Raw genomic sequence first — 24,830 nt, 5'->3', positions numbered from 1 at the left:
TGCACAGGTGAACACACTAATTGGAACCACTGCGCCAATCAGCGGCGCAGTGGCCCTTTAAATCGCAGAGACCCGGCGCGCGCGCGCCCTAGGGAGCGGGGCCGCGCGCGCCGGGACAGGACAGACGGGGAGCGAGTCAGGTACGGGAGCCGGGGTGCGCATCGCGAGCGGGCGCTACCCGCATCGCGAATCGCATCCCGGCTGACAGCGGAATCGCAGCGCCCCGGGTCAGAGGATGTGACCGGAGCGCTGCAGCGAGGAGAGAGAAGCGAGCGCTCCGGGGAGGAGCGGGGACCCGGAGCGCTCGGCGTAACAGTACCCCCCCCCTTGGGTCTCCCCCTCTTCTTAGAGCCTGAGAACCTGAGGAGCAGACTTTTGTCTAGGATGTTGTCCTCAGGTTCCCAGGATCTCTCTTCAGGACCACAACCCTCCCAGTCCACTAAGAAAAAAGTTTTCCCTCTGACCTTTTTGGAGGCTAGGATTTCTTTGACAGAGAAGATGTCCGAGGAGCCGGAAACAGGAGTGGGAGGAACAGATTTGGGAGAAAAACGGTTGAGGATGAGTGGTTTGAGAAGAGAGACGTGAAAGGCATTAGGGATACGAAGAGAAGGAGGAAGAAGAAGTTTATAAGAGACAGGATTGATTTGACACAAAATTTTGAAAGGACCAAGATAGCGTGGTCCCAACTTGTAGCTAGGGACACGGAAGCGGACATATTTAGCGGAGAGCCATACCTTGTCTCCAGGGGAAAAAACGGGAGGAGCTCTTCTTTTCTTATCCGCGAACCTCTTCATGCGTGAAGAGGCCTGTAAGAGAGAATTTTGGGTCTCTCTCCATATAATGGAAAGGTCACGAGAAATTTCATCCACAGCGGGCAGACCAGAGGGCAAGGGGGTAGGGAGGGGGGGAAGAGGGTGACGGCCGTACACCACGAAAAATGGGGATTTGGAGGAAGATTCCGAGACCCTGAAGTTATACGAGAATTCGGCCCATGGAAGGAGATCTGCCCAGTCATCCTGGCGGGAGGAAACAAAATGTCGCAAATAATCACCCAAGATCTGGTTAATTCTTTCTACTTGTCCATTGGACTGGGGATGATATGCAGAAGAAAAATTTAATTTAATCTTGAGTTGTTTACAGAGAGCCCTCCAGAATTTAGACACGAATTGGACACCTCTATCCGAGACAATCTGCGTAGGCAACCCGTGAAGACGAAAAATGTGTACAAAAAATTGTTTAGCCAACTGAGGCGCAGAAGGAAGACCAGGAAGAGGGATGAAATGTGCCATTTTGGAGAATCGATCAACGACCACCCAAATAACAGTGTTGCCACGGGAAGGGGGTAAATCAGTAATAAAATCCATACCAATCAGAGACCAAGGCTGTTCGGGGACAGGCAGAGGATGAAGAAAACCAGCGGGCTTCTGGCGAGGAGTCTTATCCCGGGCACAGATAGTGCAGGCTCGCACAAAGTCCACAACATCCGTCTCCAGAGTCGGCCACCAATAGAAGCGGGAGATGAGTTGCACAGATTTCTTGATACCCGCATGACCTGCGAGATGGGAGGAGTGACCCCATTTGAGGATTCCGAGGCGTTGGCGAGGAGAAACAAAGGTCTTTCCTGGAGGAGTCTGCCTGATGGAGGCAGGAGAAGTGGAGATCAGACAGTCAGGTGGAATGATGTGTTGCGGAGAGAGTTCAACTTCTGAGGCATCCGAGGAACGAGAGAGAGCATCGGCCCTAATGTTCTTATCGGCAGGACGAAAGTGAATCTCAAAATTAAATCGGGCAAAGAACAGAAACCACCGGGCCTGGCGAGGATTCAGCCGTTGGGCAGACTGGAGGTAGGAGAGGTTCTTGTGGTCGGTGTAGATAATAACAGGAGAACTTGATCCCTCCAGCAGATGCCTCCATTCCTCAAGTGCTAATTTAATGGCTAGAAGCTCTCGATCCCCGATGGAGTAGTTCCTCTCCGCTGGAGAGAAGGTCCTAGAGAAAAAACCACAAGTGACAGCATGCCCGGAAGAATTTTTTTGTAGAAGAACAGCTCCAGCTCCCACTGAGGAGGCATCAACCTCCAATAGGAAGGGTTTGGAAGGGTCAGGTCTGGAGAGGACGGGAGCCGAAGAAAAGGCAGACTTGAGTCGTTTAAAGGCGTCTTCTGCTTGAGGAGGCCAGGACTTGGGATCAGCATTTTTTTTGGTTAAAGCCACGATAGGAGCCACAATGGTAGAAAAATGTGGAATAAATTGCCTGTAATAATTGGCGAACCCCAAAAAGCGTTGGATAGCACGGAGTCCGGAGGGGCGTGGCCAATCTAAGACGGCAGAGAGTTTGTCTGGATCCATCTGTAGTCCCTGGCCAGAGACCAAATATCCTAGAAAAGGAAGAGATTGGCATTCAAACAGACATTTCTCAATTTTGGCATAGAGTTGATTGTCACGAAGTCTCTGAAGAACCATACGGACATGCTGGCGGTGTTCTTCTAGATTGGCAGAAAAAATTAGGATATCGTCCAGATATACAACAACACAGGAGTATAACAGATCACGAAAAATTTCATTGACAAAGTCTTGGAAGACGGCAGGGGCGTTGCACAGTCCAAAGGGCATGACCAGATACTCAAAGTGTCCATCTCTGGTGTTAAATGCCGTTTTCCACTCGTCCCCCTCTCTGATGCGGATGAGGTTATAGGCGCCTCTTAAGTCCAATTTAGTGAAGATGTGGGCACCTTGGAGGCGATCAAAGAGTTCAGAGATGAGGGGTAAGGGGTAGCGGTTCTTAACCGTGATTTTATTAAGACCGCGGTAGTCAATGCAAGGACGTAGGGAGCCATCTTTTTTGGACACAAAGAAAAATCCGGCTCCGGCAGGAGAGGAGGATTTACGGATAAAGCCCTTTTTTAGATTCTCCTGGACGTATTCGGACATGGCAAGAGTCTCTGGGGCAGAGAGAGGATAAATTCTGCCCCGGGGTGGAGTAGTGCCCGGGAGGAGGTCGATAGGGCAATCATAAGGCCTGTGAGGAGGTAGTGTCTCAGCTTGTTTTTTGCAGAAAACATCCGCGAAGTCCATATAGGCCTTAGGGAGACCGGTTACTGGAGGAACCACAGAGTTACGGCAAGGGTTACTGGGAACCGGTTTTAGACAGTTCTTGGAACAAGAGGACCCCCAACTCTTGATCTCCCCAGTGGACCAATCCAGGGTAGGGGAATGAAGTTGAAGCCAGGGAAGTCCAAGGAGAATTTCCGAGGTGCAATTGGGGAGGACCAAAAGTTCAATCCTCTCATGATGAGATCCGATGCTCATAAGAAGGGGCTCCGTGCGGAAACGTATGGTACAGTCCAATCTTTCATTATTTACACAATTGATGTAGAGGGGTCTGGCGAGACTGGTCACCGGGATGTTGAACCTGTTGACGAGAGAGGCCAAAATAAAATTTCCTGCAGATCCAGAGTCCAAGAAGGCCACAGCAGGGAAGGAGAAGGCAGAGGCAGACATCCGCACAGGCACTGTAAGACGTGGAGAAGCAGAGTAGACATCAAGGACTGTCTCACCTTTGTGCGGAGTCAGCGTACGTCTTTCCAGGCGGGGAGGACGGATAGGACAATCCCTCAGGAAGTGTTCGGTACTAGCACAGTACAGGCAGAGGTTCTCCATACGGCGTCGTGTCCTCTCTTGAGGTGTCAGGCGAGACCGGTCGACCTGCATAGCCTCCACGGCGGAAGGCACAGGAACAGATTGCAGGGGACCAGAGGAGAGAGGAGCCGAGGAGAAGAAACGCCTCGTGCGAACAGAGTCCATATCTTGGCGGAGTTCCTGACGCCTTTCGGAAAAACGCATGTCAATGCGAGTGGCTAGGTGAATAAGTTCATGTAGATTAGCAGGAATTTCTCGTGCGGCCAGAACATCTTTAATGTTGCTGGATAGGCCTTTTTTGAAGGTCGCGCAGAGGGCCTCATTATTCCAGGACAATTCTGAAGCAAGAGTACGGAATTGTACGGCATACTCGCCAACGGAAGAATTACCCTGGACCAGGTTCAACAGGGCAGTCTCAGCAGAAGAGGCTCGGGCAGGTTCCTCAAAGACACTTCGGATTTCCGAGAAGAAGGAGTGTACAGAGGCAGTGACGGGGTCATTGCGGTCCCAGAGCGGTGTGGCCCATGACAGGGCTTTTCCGGACAGAAGGCTTACTACGAAAGCCACCTTAGACCTTTCAGTGGGAAACAGGTCCGACATCATCTCCAGATGCAGGGAACATTGGGAAAGAAAGCCACGGCAAAACTTAGAGTCCCCATCAAATTTATCCGGCAAGGATAGGCGTAGCCCAGGAGCGGCCACTCGCTGCGGAGGAGGTGCAGGAGCTGGCGGAGGAGATGACTGCTGAAGCTGTGGTAGTAACTGTTGTAGCATAACGGTCAGTTGAGACAGCTGTTGGCCTTGTTGCGCTATCTGTTGTGACTGCTGGGCGACCACCGTGGTGAGGTCAGCGACAACTGGCAGAGGAACTTCAGCGGGATCCATGGCCGGATCTACTGTCACGATGCCGGCTGGCAGGTAGTGGATCCTCTGTGCCAGAGAGGGATTGGCGTGGACCGTGCTAGTGGACCGGTTCTAAGCCACTACTGGTTTTCACCAGAGCCCGCCGCAAAGCGGGATGGTCTTGCTGCGGCGGTAGTGACCAGGTCGTATCCACTAGCAACGGCTCACCTCTCTGGCTGCTGAAGATAGACGCGGTACAAGGGAGTAGGCAGAAGCAAGGTCGGACGTAGCAGAAGGTCGGGGCAGGCAGCAAGGATCGTAGTCAGGGGCAACGGCAGAAGGTCTGGAAACACAGGCAAGGAACACACAAGGAACGCTTTCACTGGCACTAAGGCAACAAGATCCGGCAAGGGAGTGCAGGGGAAGTGAGGTGATATAGGGAAGTGCACAGGTGAACACACTAATTGGAACCACTGCGCCAATCAGCGGCGCAGTGGCCCTTTAAATCGCAGAGACCCGGCGCGCGCGCGCCCTAGGGAGCGGGGCCGCGCGCGCCGGGACAGGACAGACGGGGAGCGAGTCAGGTACGGGAGCCGGGGTGCGCATCGCGAGCGGGCGCTACCCGCATCGCGAATCGCATCCCGGCTGACAGCGGAATCGCAGCGCCCCGGGTCAGAGGATGTGACCGGAGCGCTGCAGCGAGGAGAGAGAAGCGAGCGCTCCGGGGAGGAGCGGGGACCCGGAGCGCTCGGCGTAACAGTTGGATTATTTGTTGACTACATTTGATGATTTTAATTTAATTTTTTCCACACACTGTTATTGTTTTTGGTTATTGTGGAGCCCCGGGGTGTATTATCCTACCCTCTTTCTTGCTTTATCACCATTTTTTTTTTTTTTTTTTAGGGCGCCGTGGTTGGGGCCACCCTGTTAAGGAGGTGGGTCCCTCAAAAGGCAGGGAGAGAGAGACAGGCATCTTATTACTAGTGGGCACCATCACTCCCTCTCTCCATCTAACCGCCATAATTACATAGTTACATAGTTAGTACGGTTAAAAAAAGACATACGTCCATCAAGTTCAACCAGGGAATTGAAGAGTAGGGGTGTGGCGCGATATTGGGGAAGGGATGGGATTTTATATTTCTTCATAAGCATTAATGTTATTTTGTTCCAGGAATGTATCTAATCCTGTTTTAAAGCCATTAATTTTTCCTGCTGTGACCAGTTCCTGAGGTAGACTGTTCCATAAGTTCCCAGTTCTCATGGTAAAGAAGGCGTGTCGCCCCTATTATATATTTATATCTTGTTGGAACATCTTTAATCAGTTTTAGGTATGATATTACCCACACTCTCCTTATAATATCGAAGATAGGTTAAAGGGTACCTCTCATCAAAAAAACTTTGATATATTATAGATTAATGTATGCAGAATAGCTTCACAATTGCATGTTATTAAAAAATATGCTTCTTTCTATTGTAATTATAAAGAAAATTATATTTTTCATTAACATGCTATTGGAAAGTTATTCAACATTCATTAATCTAAAATATATCAAAAGTTTATTTGATGAGAAGTACCCTTTAATCTATATCTGCTATACTAGCTTCCAATTCTAAACTTTGACCATTAAGTATTGGGGTATTACACGCCTGGGCTCCTAGCACTATTTTGCCACAACCTTATTTTTATATTTATTTTGTGATATATTTTTTAGTATATGATATTAAAGGTTACATTTCAGATTATATTGTGTAGATCAGGAGAATTTGTTTCGGTGATTCTCTTGAGAAGCAAGTAGATCAAAATACAAATGGTGGATGTGCGGCTATGTTCCTGTTTCTCTATTTTTGTTTCACAATAATAGAGTATGATGTGAACATGGGTATCACTTTATTAGACTATTGACCCACAGTAAAGAGAACATGTCAGATTTAAATCTGTTAAGTGGGAAAAAAAAAAACTCCAAAAGTTGCAAAATTGCAGTTTTCTTTTCAATTTCTGCACAGGAATAATATTTTTTTTGTTTTGCCGTACATTTTATGGTAAAATTAATGATGTCATTGTAAATAGTGTTGAGCGGCATAGACCATATTCGAATTTGCGAATATTCGCGAATATATGGAAAAATATTCGTCATATATTCGCTAAATTCGCATATTCGTAATATTCTCGTTTTATTTTCGCATATGCGAAAACTCGCGAATGCGAAAATTAACATATGCGAAAAATTAGCATATACAAAATTAGCATACGCGAAAATTCGCACACCAGTATCACACAGTAGTATTAGAGCCTTCTTTATACCACACAAGCTGGAAGCAGAGAGGGATGATCACTGTGATGTGTACTGTGAAAAAAACAAAACAAAACAAAAAAAACAATATTCGGATTACGAATATATATTGCTATATTCGCGAATATTCGCGAATTCGCGAATATGCGATATTCGCGAATAAAATTCGAATTGCGAATATTCGCGAGCAACACTAATTGTAAACAAGCCCTCCTATGGGTCTGGCATGTACGTGTAGAGGTAGAGACCCGGCACTACAAGAACTAAGCCACAAAAAATCACGGAGGAGCGCAAGTCGACTGGAGCCGGACGTAGCAGAACTGTATTGGTGGTGCTCAGCTCTAAGACAACAGCAAATGGCGTAGAATAGAGAACAGACAGAGCGACACTCGCCAGGCAGGTACTTCTTTATTCACGGAGCTGTGACATCAAACGGGGTACAGGCGGGGGAGTGGGATGGAGGAGGGGCAGCTGGCTGCCCCTCCTCCATCCCACTCCCCCGCCTGTACCCCGTTTGATGTCACAGCTCCGTGAATAAAGAAGTACCTGCCTGGTGAGTGTCGCTCTGTCTGTTCTCTTCTTCTATGCCTCCTATGGGTCTGTAGATGTTAAAATAAATAAGTTATGCCTCTTAGAAGGCAATCATAAGGGAAACAAGGAAATTGACCAAAATGGGCTGTGAGTTGCCCCACCCTACTCCTTTCACACTGAGGCACAGGTCCTTGAGTGCCTACTGACAAATACAGCCCTGTCTATACATTTAGAAAGTTTTAGTTTGTAACTAAGCTGAAAACTGGCTTAAAGAAGACCCGAGGCAAACTCCCAAAAATTGAGATTGCATTATAATTCAATATCTTAGGGTGGCCTGATAACACTCCTTTTTCAGTTTCTTGATACACCCTATCATGTCCAAACTATAAAAACATATTATTAATTTAACCACACGGTCAATGGCGTACACATAAAAAAATTCCAAAGTCCAAAATCACGTATTTTTGGTCACTTTTTTACTATTAAAAATGTATAAAAAACGATCAAAAGGTCCAATAAAAACTTCAGATCATGGCGCAAAAAATTTGCCCTTATACTGACCCGTTTGCGGAGAAAAAAAAAAAGTTATAGGGGTCAGAAGATGACATTTTTAAACATATTAATGTTCGTGTATGTAGTTATGATTTTTTCCAAAAGTAAGACAAAATCAAACCTATATAAGTAGGGTATTGCTTTAATTGAACGGACCTAAAGAATAATGATAAGGTGTAATTTTTCCGAAAAATTTACTGCGTAGAAACGGAAGCCCCCAAAAGTTACAAAATGGTATGTTTTATTTATTTTTTAAATTTTTTCATGCAATTATTTTTTTTTTGTAGATTTTTTGGTAAAATGACTAATGCCATTACAAAGTAGCAAAAAAAAAAAGCCATCATATGAGTCTGTAGGTGCAAAATTTAAAAGTTATGATTTTAAAATGTAAGGAGGAAAAAACGAAAGTGCAAAAACGGAAAAACCCTAAATCCTTAAGGGATTAATAATGGGAGTGACTGGGTGACCCATCAGGTGATGGGCGAGTTTATACTGCCAGGTGGTGTATACATGCCCCTCATTGTACAACATACACACCCCTGACTGCATAACTGAACCATCACCTGACATTCATTCCTATTATTAAAATTAAAGGAGTACTCCCGTGCAGGAACACATATCCCCTATACAAAGGATAAGGGGAAAAGTGTCTGATTGTGGGAGGTCTGGCCGCTAGGACCCCCCACAATCTCCTGCACGGGACCCCAGCAGTCTCCAGGAACAGGGTGTGTCAATCCCCGCACAAAGCTGTGGCTGACATCCCCCTCCATGTATATCTATTGGAGAGCTGGCGCTCCAATAGAGATACATGTAGGGGGAGAGTCGTGTGCTTCTTAGTATGGGGGGTCGACGCGCCCTGTTTCTGGGGACTGCTGGGGTGCCATGCAGGAGATTGTGGGGGTTCCCAGCGGTTGGACCCCCCAAGATCAAACACTCATCCCCTATACTTTGCATAGAGGAGATGTGTTCCTGCACTAGAGAACGCCTTGAAGCTCATGCCCATCTGACCGATCCCCCTGAATTGTCAAACACACTATAAACCTTAAAATCTCGAGAACAGGAGGGCGTATCAAGAAACTGTAAAAGGGTGTGTGATCAGGGCACCCTAGGCAATTTAATGATAGCAGGCCACAGGTCCTTTTTATAGAACGTACCCAGAGAGTGGTGGTCAATTATTCTTACTCTGATAGGTCCTCGGTAATTAGTGTTGTACAGTACTGGGCCACCTTTTGTTAAACGTATTTATTAATGATAGAGATTGGGATTAACAGCTCTGTTTCTAGCTGTTTCTAGCACGTTTCAAGACGTGCAGAAGTTACAAGCTGTCTTGGACACATTGGGGGAGATCAAAGGATTTAGACTGGTTTTTCGAACAGAAAGTCGCAGTCTAAATACGTGCAACTTTTTCACAACTTTTGCTTTAGAGGATTTTTTGAACATTTATGAATTCTAGGTTATTTTAGAAAAATGCATTGGTGCTGAATTTATGAATAGCGACTTTTCGGCAAAAAGTCGTATCTGGCGAAAGTACGCTGAAATGTCAGGCCATGCTGGAGCAGGTTTAAATACAGTCTAAACCGTACATCCCAAAGTGCGTGCACAGAATTTATCAAGAGCCGTGCGACTTTTGAATAATTAAGCGCACAATAGACCTGCCTTACGCTCTGTAGGTTGGTCTATATTGATACAAGAAATAGACAGCTTTGATAAATCCCCCCATTGAATGTTTGGGCCTCCTCTTAGTAAATGAGGTTCAAAGAATACCCCGCCTCAGCCCCTGATTGAGCACCAAGCCCTGAATGGCTGGATGTCCCTAACCAGAGTTTGGCTAGTGGCCAAACTCTGCCAGGGTTGTTGCACATACTTTAGTGACTATTGGGTGGAGAATTAAGCACTGTAGGAGAACAGGCAGGTAAGTTCCTCTGACTATGTAACTGTGATTTAGTCCATAGCCTTAATTTTTTTTAGAGCATAAAATCCCCAGTTACACAAGTTCACATTTATCTATATTGACTTATTTGGTTTGCGAATGCTTAAAATGTGAAGAGTTTTTTTCAGGCAGGGTTCACACATAGTGAAATCAATAGAAAAATACAGCCTTAAAGGGGTTATCTGGCAGGAGGGTGGGGGTAGAACAATGCCCAATCTACAGTATATATAAAAAATCAACCTCTATTCACCTCCAGCGCTCTGGCGGTTCCCCCGGTGTCCTGCCCCAGTCCCTGGCTATGATCCTCTTCTTGGGAGAAAGAGTGACGCAGGACCCAGTGTGTCATACTGCCGCTCAGCCAATCACAGGTACAGGACATTGGTGCAGCCAGTGATTAACTGAGTCTCGGTATGACACAATGAGGTTCTGCTTGTTCTCAGTATGCAGAGCTTTGCTTGTCCTCGGTGTAAAGAGAGCTGCTTGTCCTCAGTGCACAGAGCCCTGCTTGTCCTCAGTGTACAGAGCCCTGCTTGTCCTCAGTGTACAGAGCCCTGCTTGTCCTCAGTGTACAGAGTCCTGCTTGTCCTCAGTGCACAGAGCCCTGCTTGTCCTCAGTGTACAGAACCCTGCTTGTCCTCAGTGTACAGAGCCCTGCTTGTCCTCAGTGTACGGAGTCCTGCTTTTCTTTAGTGTACAGAGCCCTGCTTGTCCTCAGTGTACAGAACCCTGCTTGTCCTCAGTGTACAGAGCCCTGCTTGTCCTCAGTGTACAGAGCCCTGCTTGTCCTCAGTGTACAGAGCCCTGCTTGTCCTCAGTGTATAGAGCCCTGCTTGTCCTCAGTGTACAAAGCCCTGCTTGTCCCCAGTGTACAAAGCCCTGCTTGTCCTCAGTGTACAGAGCCCTGCTTTTCATCAGTGTACAGAGTCCGGCTTGTCTTTAGTGTACAGAGCCCCCACTTGTCCTCAGTGTACAGAGTCCTGCTTGTCTTCAGTGTACAGAGCCCCACTTGTCCTCAGTGTACAGAGCCCTGCTTGTCCTCAGTGTACAGGGCCCTGCTTTTCCTCAGTGTACAGAGCCCTGCTTGTCCTCAGTTTACAGAGCCCTGCTTGTCCTCAGTGTACAGAGCCCTGCTTGTCCTCAGTGTACAGAGCCCTGCTTGTCCTCAGTTTACAGAGCCCTGCTTGTCCTCAGTGTACAGAGCCCTGCTTGCCCTCAGTGTACAGAGCCCTGCTTGCCCTCAGTGTACAGAGCCCTGCTTGCCCTCAGTGTAAAGAGTCCTATTTGTCCTCAGTGTACAGAGCCCTGCTTGTCCTCAGTGTACAGAGTCCTGCTTGTCCTCAGTGTACAGAGCGCTGCTTGCCCTCAGTGTACAGAGCGCTGCTTGCCTCAGTGTACAGAGCGCTGCTTGCCCTCATTGTACAGAGCCCTGCTTTCCCTCAGTGTACAGAGCCCTGCTTTCCCTCAGTGTACAGAGCCCTGCTTGCCCTAAGTGTAAAGAGCCCTGCTTGTCCTCAGTGTACAGAGCCCTGCTTGTCCTCAGTGTACAGAGCCCTGCTTGTCCTCAGTGTACAGAGCCCTGCTTGTCCTCAGTGTACAGAGTCCTGCTTGTCCTCAGTGCACAGAGCCCTGCTTGTCCTCAGTGTACAGAACCCTGCTTGTCCTCAGTGTACAGAGCCCTGCTTGTCCTGCCCTCACTTCCTGGACTCCTCATAGAGACACACATTACAAACTTACATATAATGGTATTTTCTACCTACATAATATAAAAAGTTATTACTATTAATAGGTACACTTTAATCTCACAATGTGCTCTATACAAGTCAATGGAAAACAGCCATCTCACCAATGTGTGCACCACACATTGTTTAAAAAAAAAACAACAACTGTAATTTCAAAGTTAAATTAATAACAATTGTTTTCCATACACTTTCATGAAATATGGCCATTTTTATACAGAGTTTACAGCCGTATTTTGCTTTGAATTTTACCTTGTGTGAACCCAGCCTTATTTGTCTTTAAAAAAAATTCAAAATAAAAAAGTTTAAAAGTGATTCGCAATCTAAGATGAACAAACGAATCCAGCTAAATTGACCTTGATTATTTTACAGACCAATCAAGCTATCATTTGGATACATTGTGAGAAGCCATCTGATGTAATGGCTCATCTTTGATAAGATGGAGGGAATAATCAGCCAACCAATTTGACCATTTTATTATCTATACAGGCGTATTAGCAGATAGGATTTGGCTCATTTCTGTTCACAATAATGATAAAAAATAAAGTCATAGAATACTATGTAAAATTAATGAGATGAAGTTTAAAGTGGTTATCCACCATAAGGTGACTTTAGTACTTTCCTGTCAGACAGTAATGGACATGCTTAGGAAGGATCTATGCTTGTAAAACACCTAAATAGCTCTGTGTAAGATTACCATAACAATTTTTTTGTGAACTGTCCATTTCCTGTTGGAGTTCATTCACTTAAACTACAAGTTCCATGATTCCTTGTTTGTAAACGTGAGGTCACATTTCTTTCTCCCAGACATCAGCCACCCCACCCATTGAAACACACCTGCACTCCCTTCAATGTAATAGACCAGTGTTTTCTAACCAGGGGGCCTCTGGCTGAACTGCAATTCTTGCAGAATGATCTCCCTTCCACCTAGCGGTCGCTTCACCCATTGAAGCAAAGACAGGTGCCCTCTGATCACCTGACTATTGATGTAATTTCTTGAGTCGCACTGCAACCTGGGACATCGCTCATTTTGTATGCTGTTTGTATGCAGAAAAATTGCAAGACCACCATGAAACACAGGTACAGACACTATTTTATGAACTACACTAACTTTACAGCCTCTGTATTATAGTCAAATAAAAAAATCCCATAATATCCCTTTAACCCCTTGCCGCAAATGTACATTTATTAACGTCCATCTGCGGCTCCCGAGGTATGACGTGCGCTCAGCAGGTGAGCACGCATCATACCCAGTGGGTCCCAGTTGCTATAGGCCACCAGGACCCAAGGCTAATGCCGGACATTGCCGATCGGGCTGACGTCCGGCATTAACCCATTAAATGCGGCGCTCAAACTTGATCGCCGCATCTAAAACGAAAGTAAACATTGGCGGTTAGCTAAGTGGCGCGGTGAAATTGCGGTGTCCCGAACAGCTTGCAGGACACGAGGAGGAGCCCTACCTGCCTCCTCGCTGTCCGACCGAATGACTGCTCCGTGCAGGAGCAGTCATGCGGCGATAACACTGATCAATGCCATGTTGTTAATAAATGTGATTTAACCCCTTCCCTAATAAAAGTTTGAATCACCCCCCTTTTCCCATTTAAAAAAAACTGTGCAAAAAAAAATAAACATATGTGGCATCGCCGTGTGCGTAAATGTCCGAGCTATAAAAATATATCATTAATTAAACCACTAGGTCAATGGCGTACACGTGGAAAAAAATCCAAAACAAAAGTCCAAAATAGCGTCTTTTTGGTCACTTTTCATACCATAAAAAAATGAATAAAAAGTGATCAAAAAGTCAGATCAAAACAAAAATGGTACCGATAAAAATCCCACCCCTTCTGTACAGAAAAGTAAAAAAGTTATAGGGGTCAGAAGATTACATTTTTCAGTGTATTAATTTTGGTGCATTAATTTTTTGTAGTAAAATAAAATCAAACCTACATAAATTGGGTATCCTTGCGATCATATGGACCTGCAGAATAAATATAAGGTAGAAACGGAAGCTGCTAAAACTTTTTTTCCCCATTTTCCCCACAAATAATTGTTTCCTGGTTTCGCCGAATATTTTGTAGTGAAATTATTAATGGTATTACAAATTTAAATTGTTACCCACTGAAAGAGAAAAAACACTGCCAACATATGCAGGTAATAGGTGCAATGCTAAATCTCACACCAAAACAGAGAAAATGCAAGGATTTATTCAAAATATCAAAAATGTTATAAATTAAAATTGTTGGTGCAAAGAACAAGCCCTTATATGAATTTTTAGGTGGAACATTTAAAGTGTTATGATTTTTAGAAGGTCAGGAGGAAAAAACTAAAGTGCAAAAATGAAAAATTGCTAAAGAGGGAAGGGTTAAATAAATTGTCCTAGGCCATAAAAAGGAACAATTTTTATAGTCTATGACAATTTATTTTTACATACTTTCACTGAGGGCTGATTCACCCTCTTCGCCTACAACTTGCATGCAGTTACCTTGGCCTCGCAGTTCGATAAAATGTCGTCAAATCTTTCCAATTTTCTAATGAGACAATATTTTATATTCTCCTTTTGGCTAAACACTCTACAGTCATACCAGGACAAAAAGGGCGACCATAAAATGAAAAGCAATTAATCCTAATGATAATTCTCTTAACAGCTTTAAACCTCAATGTCAGCAGATCTTTGTGTAGTTAACTGTCTTAGCTTTTGTAGCCAAACTGGCAAAGGAGATATTTTAATAAGGCTTTGAAAATGATCTATAGTTAAAATTGATTCTCCTTTTACCTCTTGTTAAGGGAGTCAGATGAAAAGTACTTCAGAAAGCGAGCATTATGGTCTGTATTATTATAATAAGGCCATTCAGTGTAGAAGACTGAGGTCAGTGTGGTAAAGGGACCCGCACCATTTATTCTCAGGGGCACTTTTGCTATCAAAGTGAATGTATCCTACTGATTATTGCTAGAAACCATAACATTATCTTTTTTTTTTAATTCTGTTACTATTTTCTAGGTTGTAATTGTTCTATATAATCTTTGTACATCATTACAAGGTGTCAAAAAATTACAACTGTTAGTAAGAAAATGATTATGCTTTTTTCTGTACCATTTTTGTTGATCACTTTTTATTAATTTTTTTCTGATTAATGAAGTGACCAAAAATTCAGCAATTCTGCAATCTTGGACTTTTTTACAATTACGTCATTCACCATGTGGTTTTATTAACGTTATATTTTATTGGTTTGGACATTTCCGCACACGGCGATACCAAATATGGTCTTTATGGTTATTCTTCGTTACATAAATTTATTTGATTAATGGAAAAAAAGGGGGGGGGGTTAAACTTTTATTAGGGGAGGGGCTTATTCACATTACAATTTTTCTTATTATTGTATTCACTATTTTTTAGTCTCCATAGGTGATTTATTACATGATATTTTTCGATTGCAAACAAGAAACAGACTGGATTAGCAAAGCACCATCGGACTGCTAGAAGAAGGGTAAAGGACTTTCAGTCATCTTAGCTGATCAGGAACAGACTATTGCACTGCAGTGGTCCCAATATACCACCTTAAAGGACCAGAGTCAGTATTTTACCATTTCTAAATGCAGCTGCATGTCGATCACACCGATGGCCGGCATTAAAGGGGTACTCCAGAGAAGTTAAGAAACATAAAAATGCCCCAAAGCCACCACAATACCTGTTCTGTGTCCTCTGTAGTTATCCATGTGGTTTTTTTTTCTGCTCTTTTGGCCCCTGATGTCTCCTAAATACATTTTCCTTGTTTGCAGCACAGACTACAACTGCCAGCCAACTGCTTTTACAATATGTGTGCATGTTTACACTGCAGCACACACACACACACACACACTTGTACAGGTCTTTTCTTTCAGACTATCTTTCCTCCAGCAATAAATCATGCTGTTCTCTGAATGGCAGCAGTCAGTGATTAGATCTCTCTACTGGGATTATCTCTACAAAAAGTGGTTGATGAGCCAACCCGGAGAGAGGCCATTTTCGATTTGATATTCACAAATGGGAATTTGGTATATGATGTTACTGTAGGCAAAAGCTTGGGATCTAGTGATCACAGTACGTGTGGTTTAATATAAGAACATTGAAGGAGTCCCACCACACAAAAACAAAAGTTTTAGATTTAAAAAAAACGACTTTTCAAAAAATTTAATTAGTCATAAATGAGACCCTATAAAACTGGAACGGATTACATGGAGTCCATGAGAAATTGGACTACTTAAAAGATGCATTATTGAAGGCAAAAGAAAATTGCATTAGACTTGTCAGTAAAAGCTGAAAAATCAAGAGACCAATGTGGTACATAAATCATAAAAAACTAAAAGCTAGCATTTAGAAATTATATTAAAAAAAAAAAAAAATGGAGTAATGTAGATAGGGAAATCTACCAGATTAGGCAGAAAGAGGCCAAGCAAGTTGTAAAAACTTCTAAAGTGCAACTTCAACAGTGGGGAAATTAATGGAAACCCTACTAAATGATAGGATTGTGGAATCCCATGGATTGCAAGATGAAAAACAACATGGGTTTACTTCAGGGAGATCATGTCAAACAAATCTTATAGATTTTTTTGATTGGGTGACTAAAATAAAAGATGGTGGAGGGGCAGTAGACATCGCAATTCTAGATTTTTAGTAAAGCTTTTGACACTGTCCCACATAGAAGACTTATCAATAACCTACAGTCTTTGAGCTTGGACTCCCATATTGTTGAGCGCGAATATTCGAAATGTGAATTTTTACTCCGAAGATTTCCCGAATATTTACAATATAGCGATATATATTCGTAATGATGAATATTAGTTTTTTTTTTCTTCACAGTACACATCACAACAATGATATGTGCTGTGTAAAAAAAAAAAGTGATCATCCCTCCCTGCTTCCAGCTCCAGCTTGTGGTCCAAAGAAGGCTCCAATATTATTACTGTATGAATCGGTGTGAATATTTCATATATGCGAATATGCAAATATTCACAAATATCGGCACTTCCAGAGGACACTGATCCCTCCCTTCTTTTAGGTGAAAGATATAATCGCATATGTGCACTATGCAAATTTCCTTAAGAATTTTCGCTTTGAAAAAAAAGGGAACGAACACAGTGAGTATGTGAATTTCGCAAACATAGGCAGAATATTCGTCCATTTATTCGTGAAATATCGCAAATTTGAATATGACCCCTGCCACTTATCACTATTGTTGAGTGGATTAGGCAGTGGCTGAGTGACAGAAAACAGAGGGTTGTAGTCAATGGAGAATATTCAGGATGGTCTGAGGTAAAAACCCTCGGGCAGAATATAGAATATTTGACACAGTCCTGACCTCAGTATCTGAGGAAAGGGATTTAGGAGTAATTATTTCAGAAGACAAAAAGGTAGGAAGACAATGTATAGAGCAGCAGGAAACGCTAGCAGAATGCTTGGATGTATAGGGAGAGGTATAAGCAGTAGAAAGAGAGAAGTGCTCATGCCGCTGTACAGAACACTGGTGAGACCTCACTTGGAGTATTGTGCACAGTACTGGAGGCCGTATCTCCAGAAGGATATAGATACTCTACAGAGAGTTCAGAGAAGATATTAAACTAGTACATGGATTGCAGGATAAAACTTACCAGGAAAGGTTAAAGGACCTTAACATGTATAGAAGAAAGAAGAGACAGAGGGGAAATGATAGAGACTTTTATATACATAAAGGGAATCAACACGGTAAAGGAGGAGAGGAGATTTAAAAGAAGAAAAACTACCACAAGAGGACATAGTTTTATATTAGAGGGGTAAAGGTTTAAAAGTAATATCAGGAAGTATTACTTTACTGAGAGAGTAGTGGATGCATGGAATAGCCTTCCTGCAGAAGTGGTCGCAGCAAATAATAATAAATCGCAGCTTCATATAAGATAGAGATACGTATAAGGCTATCCTTCATATAAGATAGAGATAGGCATAAGGCTATTCTTCATATAAGATAGGGATAGATATAAGGCTATCCTTCATATAAGATAGGAATAGGTATAAGGCTATCCTTCACATAAGATAGAGATAGATATAAGGCTATCCTTCATATAAGATAGAGATAGATATAAGGCTATGCATCATATAAGATAGAGATAGGCATAAGGCTATCCTTCATATAAGATAGGGATAGATAAAAGGCTATGCATGATATAAGATAGAGATAGGTATAAGGCTATCCTTCATATAAGATAGGGATAGGTATAAGGTTATCCTTCATATAAGATAGAGATAGGCATAAGGCTATCCTTTATATAAGATAGAGATAGGCATAAGACTATCCTTCATATAAGATAGAGATAGGTATAAGGCTATCCTTCATATAAGATAGAGATAGGCATAAGGCTATCCTTCATATAAGATAGGGACAGGGACTATTGATAGGATTCAGATTATTGTGGTTCTTATCTGCCAAGACATTCTGTGTTTCTATATTTCTATCTACACAGTAAAACAGCAGCTATGTGCTCAGTTGTGACAAAGAATCTTCACTACTCTTCTCTCACAGCTCACAAGCTCCTCACACAGGGAGGGGAGGAATGGCTGTACAGCCGGAGCTCTAGACCATACAGAAATCAGACAGAAATCAGGTGGTGTTGTCTTGAAGGGAGGGGGCTAGGTCTCACTGAGGAGGCAAGGTGGAAAATGACGTTTTTCTCTCGCTTGCTGCATGTGACAGCTGATAGAGGGAAACTGCTCTATATGGCTAATGAATGATATATAGACAAATACAAAGGTTTGTGAGAGGGAAAGGATGAGCTAGAGTACCCCTTTAACAGAGTACCCCTTTAACTGTGATTCCTGGATGCTGATAGGTTGAAGCAGGCTCAGCTTGTGAGCATGCTTCATACACCCAGACTGCGACCAAAACGTGCATGTACGCCCTTTGTTGTTAAGAGGTTAAACCTAGCTTGGCAGTTTCTTTAGGCTATGAATGGATTGTGCTGCATCTGAAATGTTCCACTGTTCCAATAGAAATCCTCCTTGCTATGATCATTTAGCTGGATGATAGGAATCGGGGATCAAAGATTTCCTTATTTCTTGGGGGTCCCAGCAGTCAGACCCCCAGTGATGTAATATTTATCATCTACTCAGGAAAAGTTTAATAAGGTATAAATCAGATTTGGCTGTTGTCATGTGAGAATTATGTGCTATATTATCAAGCAACAATGCCAGATGTCAAGTTATTTCTTTAGTGTTAAGAAAAATTTAAAAATTATTTTATTTATTTATTTTTATTTTAAGATTTGATAATATGCAGCTATCAATGATGCCAGTCGTCTTCCCAGCTGGAGGAGCTGGAAAGCTGCTTAGATATTACACTAAAAAATGACAGAGCTACACAACTTCCTAGAGGGTTTTTTTTTATGCCAAAAACATGTTGAAGCCAGTACACTGTGTGATAACACTATATTATTACGTTATATATCTGGGGGTGATAGTTTTACTTAACCTGTTAACCACCATTGACGGGTATACATGTCATTGCGCCGTTAAGGGTGTATGGCACGGGTTCCTGATTCAAGCCGGCACCATACCAGGTGGCCCTCAGCTGATTCCTGTAGCTGGGGACCATCGCTAATAGCCGATATGGGGCGATCGCCGCAGCTGGCTATTAACCCTTGAGATCGCCACTGTCAAAGCTGACAGCGACGTCTAAAGGGACATTTAAATAGGCCCTGCTGGTGTAGTGGGGCGGATCGCCGGAGGGCTTACCTCTCCTTCTGTGCCGTCCGTGGCTCTGTGATTGATAGAGCCTGGCTGGACCAGGCTCTATCAATCAAGTGCAGAGCACACAGATCAAAGTAGTTCTATGAAACTCCATTGATTTGTTTGAGGAATCTAATGATTCCTCCTAAAAGTCTCCTAAGGAGACTATAAAAGTGTAAACAAAATTTTTTATGAAGGTTTAACCCACATTTTTCCAAAATTTGATATAAAAAATATGTAAACATATAAAAATAAACATAGTTGGTATCGCCACGTGTGTAATTGTACACACTTTTAAAATATAACTTAATTTATCCTGTACGGTGAACAGCATCAATGTAAAAAAAAAAATACCAAACTTCAGATTTGCGTTTTTTCATCACATCATACTCAAAAATGAAGTAAAAAGCAATCAAAAAGTCAGTTCAATACCACAATAGTACCAATAAAAACTACACATCCCAGCACAAAACATTTGCCTGTTAAACAAAAAAAAAAAAAAAAAGTTATAGGGGTCAGAAAATGGCAATTGAAATTTTTTTTTTTTATTTAGAATTTTTTCAAAATGAGTAAAACCTGACGCAAACTATACAATTAGGGTATTGTTTTAATCACGCTGACCTAAAGTATTAAGATGACAAGTTACTTTGACCTTACGGTGAATGGCATAAAAAAAGAAAAGAAAAATTGCTTTTTTTTTCAATTTTACCTCACGAATATATATTTGTTTTCCATTTTGGAGCATATGTTATGGAAAAATGAATGAAGACATTACAAAGTACAATTGGTTCTGCAAAAAAATAAGCCCTTATATCGGTGTGTAGATAAAAGCCCTTATATGGGTGTGTAAAATAAGAGTAACGGCTATTAAAGAGAGAGGAGGAAAAAACAAAAGTGCAACAATGAAAATTGGCTTGGTCCTTAAAGGGCTCCAAAGGATAGGGGATAAGATGTCTGATCACGGGGGTCCAGCCACTGGGACCCCCTGCCATTTCCGTGCAGCCACTTGACATTCTGAATATTATGTTCAGAACGCTGAGTTGGGGTGGCCGTAGTCTTGACGTCATGCCATGCCCCCTCGTGATTTCATGTCACACCCCCTCCATAAATGGCTATGGGACGGTGTGTGACAGCTGCCATGCCCCCTCCCATAGACATGAATGTGTGGCATGACTTCAAGATGACGGCCACCCCAACCCAGAACGCCGGGTGGCTGCACAGAGATTGCGGTGGGTCCCAGCGGATATCCTTTGGATAGGGGATAAGATGTCTAGCAACGGAGTACCCATTTAAGGTGTTTTTTCTGAGACCGGCATCCCCCCTTTAACCCGATTTTTTTTCCTTGGGTAGTGAAAAGACTGAGAACAATTAGCATAATCTGTCATATGTCGATAGACTGATGGCAGATCGTAGCTTTATACTGCGTGGGTGGGATAGATTGTTAAGACTTCGCCATATTTGCTACTAGATGTCAGGCAATAAACACTACCATAGAGGGGATAGAATAGACGGCATTATACGTTGCCGGGGACTGCGATCATATACCAGAATATATCCGTACATTATTTAGTCAGCTCTGGATTCCAGTCTCTCTCAGGGACTATTTATGGATTTCCATTTACTGCCGAGGCTTTACGGCCAATCTTTCCTTTCTGTTTTTCTGAAAATCACTTCTTGCTACTGAATAAACGCGGTTTGATAACTAAAGTGGCTTAATTAGGAAAATTCTGCTTTTCGCCCAGAGGAAATAATTTTCCTTCGAGTCAAAAGACTGGTGGTCGCACTCAGACATCACATAAACCTCTGTACCATTTAACATGATTTATGGTCTCTGCTCAGAGACTTATGAGGTGTTTTACAGGGTAGAATGAAGCAATTTCACACAATGTTAATGAAATAATTGTACGTTGAATGGCTTCAAATTTTATACAGGCTCATATTCGGGTGGGCCAGACTTGTGTTTAGAATATTTTAGCTGCTATCTCCAAAAAGTCCCTTTGCTTATGTATTGTAATTTTCTCATCTTGCTTAATTTAATTTAGCCATACTAACAAATCTGATCTACTGCATTGTATTGCATTCTCCAGTGCCACTGAAAGATGAAACACAAAGAACATTCAGTTATTATTAAGATGAACAGTTTATTATTACATAAAAGATATTAAAAAAATTATTAAGCAAAGAATAATGCTAGTTTCATACTATGTCTTGCATTGCAGCCTAGTCCCAATTATTTGAGGAGGACTAAATGTGTGTCCCTCTTTTAGGACCTCCTTGTGATCAGCTGTTATCTGTGGGGGCCATGTTCACCCATGGGCCATGCTTTACTACAGAAAAAAAAAACATAAAAAAACTGATAAAAAAAAACTGCCGAAATGGCTTTTAGTCAATTTTTTCACCATTATTTGGGCAGTTATCCAACAACCATTGAAAAAAAATGAAAAGCACTCTACCTAGGCTATGTGCTGCCCTAAAACTATATCTCGGCATTCCCCGCTTCCTTACTAAGCCTGCCAAGAGAGCCTAAGGGTGCATTCACACTATGGAATGAGCACTGAATCTCTGCTAGCGGAATTCAGTGAGCGTAGATTCAGCCTGGCAGCCACCATCGGCAGTAGGACCCCACGGCACTGCACCCTCACCATTGACTGCTATGCAGTGCTCAACATGTTCATTCTCTGTGTGGAACAATTTCAGCGGTGGAATGTGTTCCAATTTGGACAAGTCTCGCGGAAACCCATTCACACTGATGTAAAAGTTCACTGCAAGTAATTCCGATTGGCGTTATTTTGCCTGCGGAATTCCTCGGGAATTGCGTAGTGTGAACACACCCTTAGGCTATGTTCACATGTCATCATTTTTGTGGAATGTCGAGCCGAAATATTTCCGGCCAGGCATTCCATCTGTGGCAGGCGTGAACTTATCAGTTGGCTCTAGGACCATTGGGAGATGTGCCGATCTCCATAGAGACATGTCAATTCTTTCTGCAAAGGCCGTAATTTCCGTGCCAGATGGTTCCAGCACAGAAATTGTGACATGTGCATGAAGCAGCGGAATCCTATTAAAAACATCAATAGGACTTTGCAGCAATGGAATTTCCAAGCAGAATTTTTTTCCGGAAATTCGGCCATGTGATCGATGGTAAGAAACCATGTGGTATCTAATTACTGTCTGTGTTTCCATAATGTAAAAACATAGACATAGATCGACAGCCATAAGGAACATGGCATCATTTTACATCACATGCTCTAATAAATGTAAAAATATTCCGACACAATTAAGCCATTTGTCTCTCTCATTACACAAGAATTTCAGCCATTAATTTTTACACATTTATTGAGAGCTGATATTATTACACACAATAGACTCCGATTCCACGGTGGCAGAGCTGCTATTAGACCTTATGGACCTGACAATTCATTGCTGAGCAACAATAATTATTATCTCCATTATTACACTGCAAATTATCTCTTCTATGAAGCTGATACTTGGCTTTGATAATGCCTATTCTTCCACTATGTGCTTATGTATTATCTTCAGTCTGCATCACATGAAATTGTAGGGTTTATCGTTTATTACAAAATGTTTCCATGCAACCAAAGTATCGAACATCAACAAAAGTTTATTCTGAAAGAGAACTGCTTGACATGACAATTGTATTGACCAACATCTCTTGGGTAAGTCATATATTGGCAAAGGGCATTAGTCAAAACTCTGAAGGGGAATCAATAAATATGTAGACAGTAAAGGCTTAAAGGGGTATTCCGGGCAAAAAAAAATGTTCCCCTATCCAAAGGATAGGGGATAAGATGTCTGAACGCGAGGGGGCCCGCTGCTGGGACCCCCGCGATCCCCTGCAGCACCCACATTCTATGGTCACACCATGCCACGCCCCCTCCATTCATGTCTATAGACATGAATGGAGAGGAGGCGTGGCGTGACGTCACGTCCCCAGTCCCAGAAACCAGGAGGTCAGACATCTTATCCCCTATCCTTTGGATTGGGGATAAAATATTTTTGCCTGGAATACCCCTTTAAAGTAAGGGCATGGCTGCATAGGGCTTTGAACCCTAAATCTGTTCTTTCCTCTCATTAGTTAATTGACTGTATCCAGTGTCTGGATATCAGATTAGAAAGTATGAAAGGTATGAAAATGAGTCACTCCCCATTCTGCCCTGGCCACCTCCCTTCCTGATTGAAAGCCACTAGAAACCGAACTTTGCTGGGCTCTTTTGGCCAATGGGAACGCCCAGTGGGCTCTGAAGCCTAATTTGCATATCTTTTAAATTAAAAAATTTGTGAAGGGTGGGGGCAATTAACTTATATGAGATATGCATGGATTTGGGGTCAAAAGCCCTATACAGCTATACCATTACTTTGTACCCTAACAACCTTTTTGTACTAGTCAACCATTGAAAATAATCTTTTAACCTCTTCAGGACACAGGGCGTATGGATACGCCCTGCATTCCGAGTCCTTAAGGACCGAGGGCGTATCCATACGCCCGTGGGAAATCCGGTCCCCACCGCTAGCCGGTTGGGGACCGGAGCCGGATGCCTGCTGAAATCATTCAGCAGGCACCCTGGCACATCGCCCAGGGGGGGTCCTGAGACCCCCCCATGTCGGCGATCGGAGAAAATCGCATGTCAATTCAGACATGCGATTTTCTCCAATTCCGGGCTGATCGGGTCTCTGGTGACCCGATCACCCGGAAAATAGGGCTGATCGGAGTTGTCAGCAACAACCCCGATCAGCCTAAAGGATTGGAGTGAGATCGCAAAGCTGCGATCTACTCCTATCCCCTGCCATTACTCAGAACGGAGTTCTGACCAATGGCAGCGCAGGACAGGGGGTTGCCATGGCAACCCCCCGTTCTGCCCGCCCCTGGATGTCGAGGGGCTCTGGGAAGAAGATGGAGGCCGTACCTGCAGGAGAAGATGCCTGGGGACCTGGGATCTTCGCTGGAGCCTGCAGGATCCTGATCAGGTAGGGAATCGACAGTGGGGGGGGGGGGGGGGAATTGAAAGTGAAAGTAAATCAATCTTTACTGTGGCAACCACCAGGGGGGCCAAACTGCAACTCCCAGCATGCCCAGAGAGCCAAAGGCTGTCTGGGCTTGCTGGGAGTTGTAGTTTTGCAACATCTGGACGGTCACAGTTTGGAGACCACTGTTACAGTGGTGCCCAAACAGTAGCCCTCCAGAGGTTGCCAAACAACAACTCTCGACTGCCCAGGCATGCTGGGAGTTGTAGTTCTGTAACATCTGTCCCTTCAGATTTAGCAATTTTCATGACATTTTTGAAAATTGCTGCTCTATTTTGAAGCCCTCTAATTTTTTCAAAAAGCAAAAATATGTCCATTTTATGATGCCAACATAAAGTGGACATATTGTATTTGTGAATACAAATAAAATTTATTTGGAATATCCATTTTCCTTACAATTAGAGAGCTTCAAAGTTAGAAAAATGCTAAATTTTCCAAATTTTCATGACATTTTGGGATTTTTCACCAAAAAAGGATGCAATTAACGCCGGAAATTTACCACCAAAATAAAGTAGAATATGTCACGAAAAAACA

General features: G+C 43.1%; 1 protein-coding gene across 6 annotated transcripts in view; it reads right to left on the bottom strand.

Moving 5' to 3' along the window:
* Window positions 1-24,830, bottom strand: part of ANKFN1 (ankyrin repeat and fibronectin type III domain containing 1) — a 597,928-nt gene that overhangs the window by 529,425 nt on the left and 43,673 nt on the right. For 5 of the 6 annotated variants that reach the window (XM_056550604.1, XM_056550603.1, XM_056550600.1 and 2 more), the window contains exon 1: window positions 15,208-15,297. The exons of the other annotated variant lie outside the window; for it this stretch is intronic. The gene's annotated coding sequence lies outside the window, so the exon portion shown is untranslated. Of the gene's footprint in view, window positions 1-15,207; window positions 15,298-24,830 lie in introns of those variants that run through there. 6 annotated transcript variants of the gene reach the window in all.

The sequence above is a fragment of the Hyla sarda genome, chromosome 13 (assembly GCF_029499605.1).
Source record: "Hyla sarda isolate aHylSar1 chromosome 13, aHylSar1.hap1, whole genome shotgun sequence".
In the NCBI taxonomy this organism is placed as follows: Eukaryota; Metazoa; Chordata; class Amphibia; order Anura; family Hylidae; genus Hyla; species Hyla sarda.
Note: the sequence above shows the minus strand (reverse complement) of the source record. Positions and strands in the feature narration are given on the sequence as shown.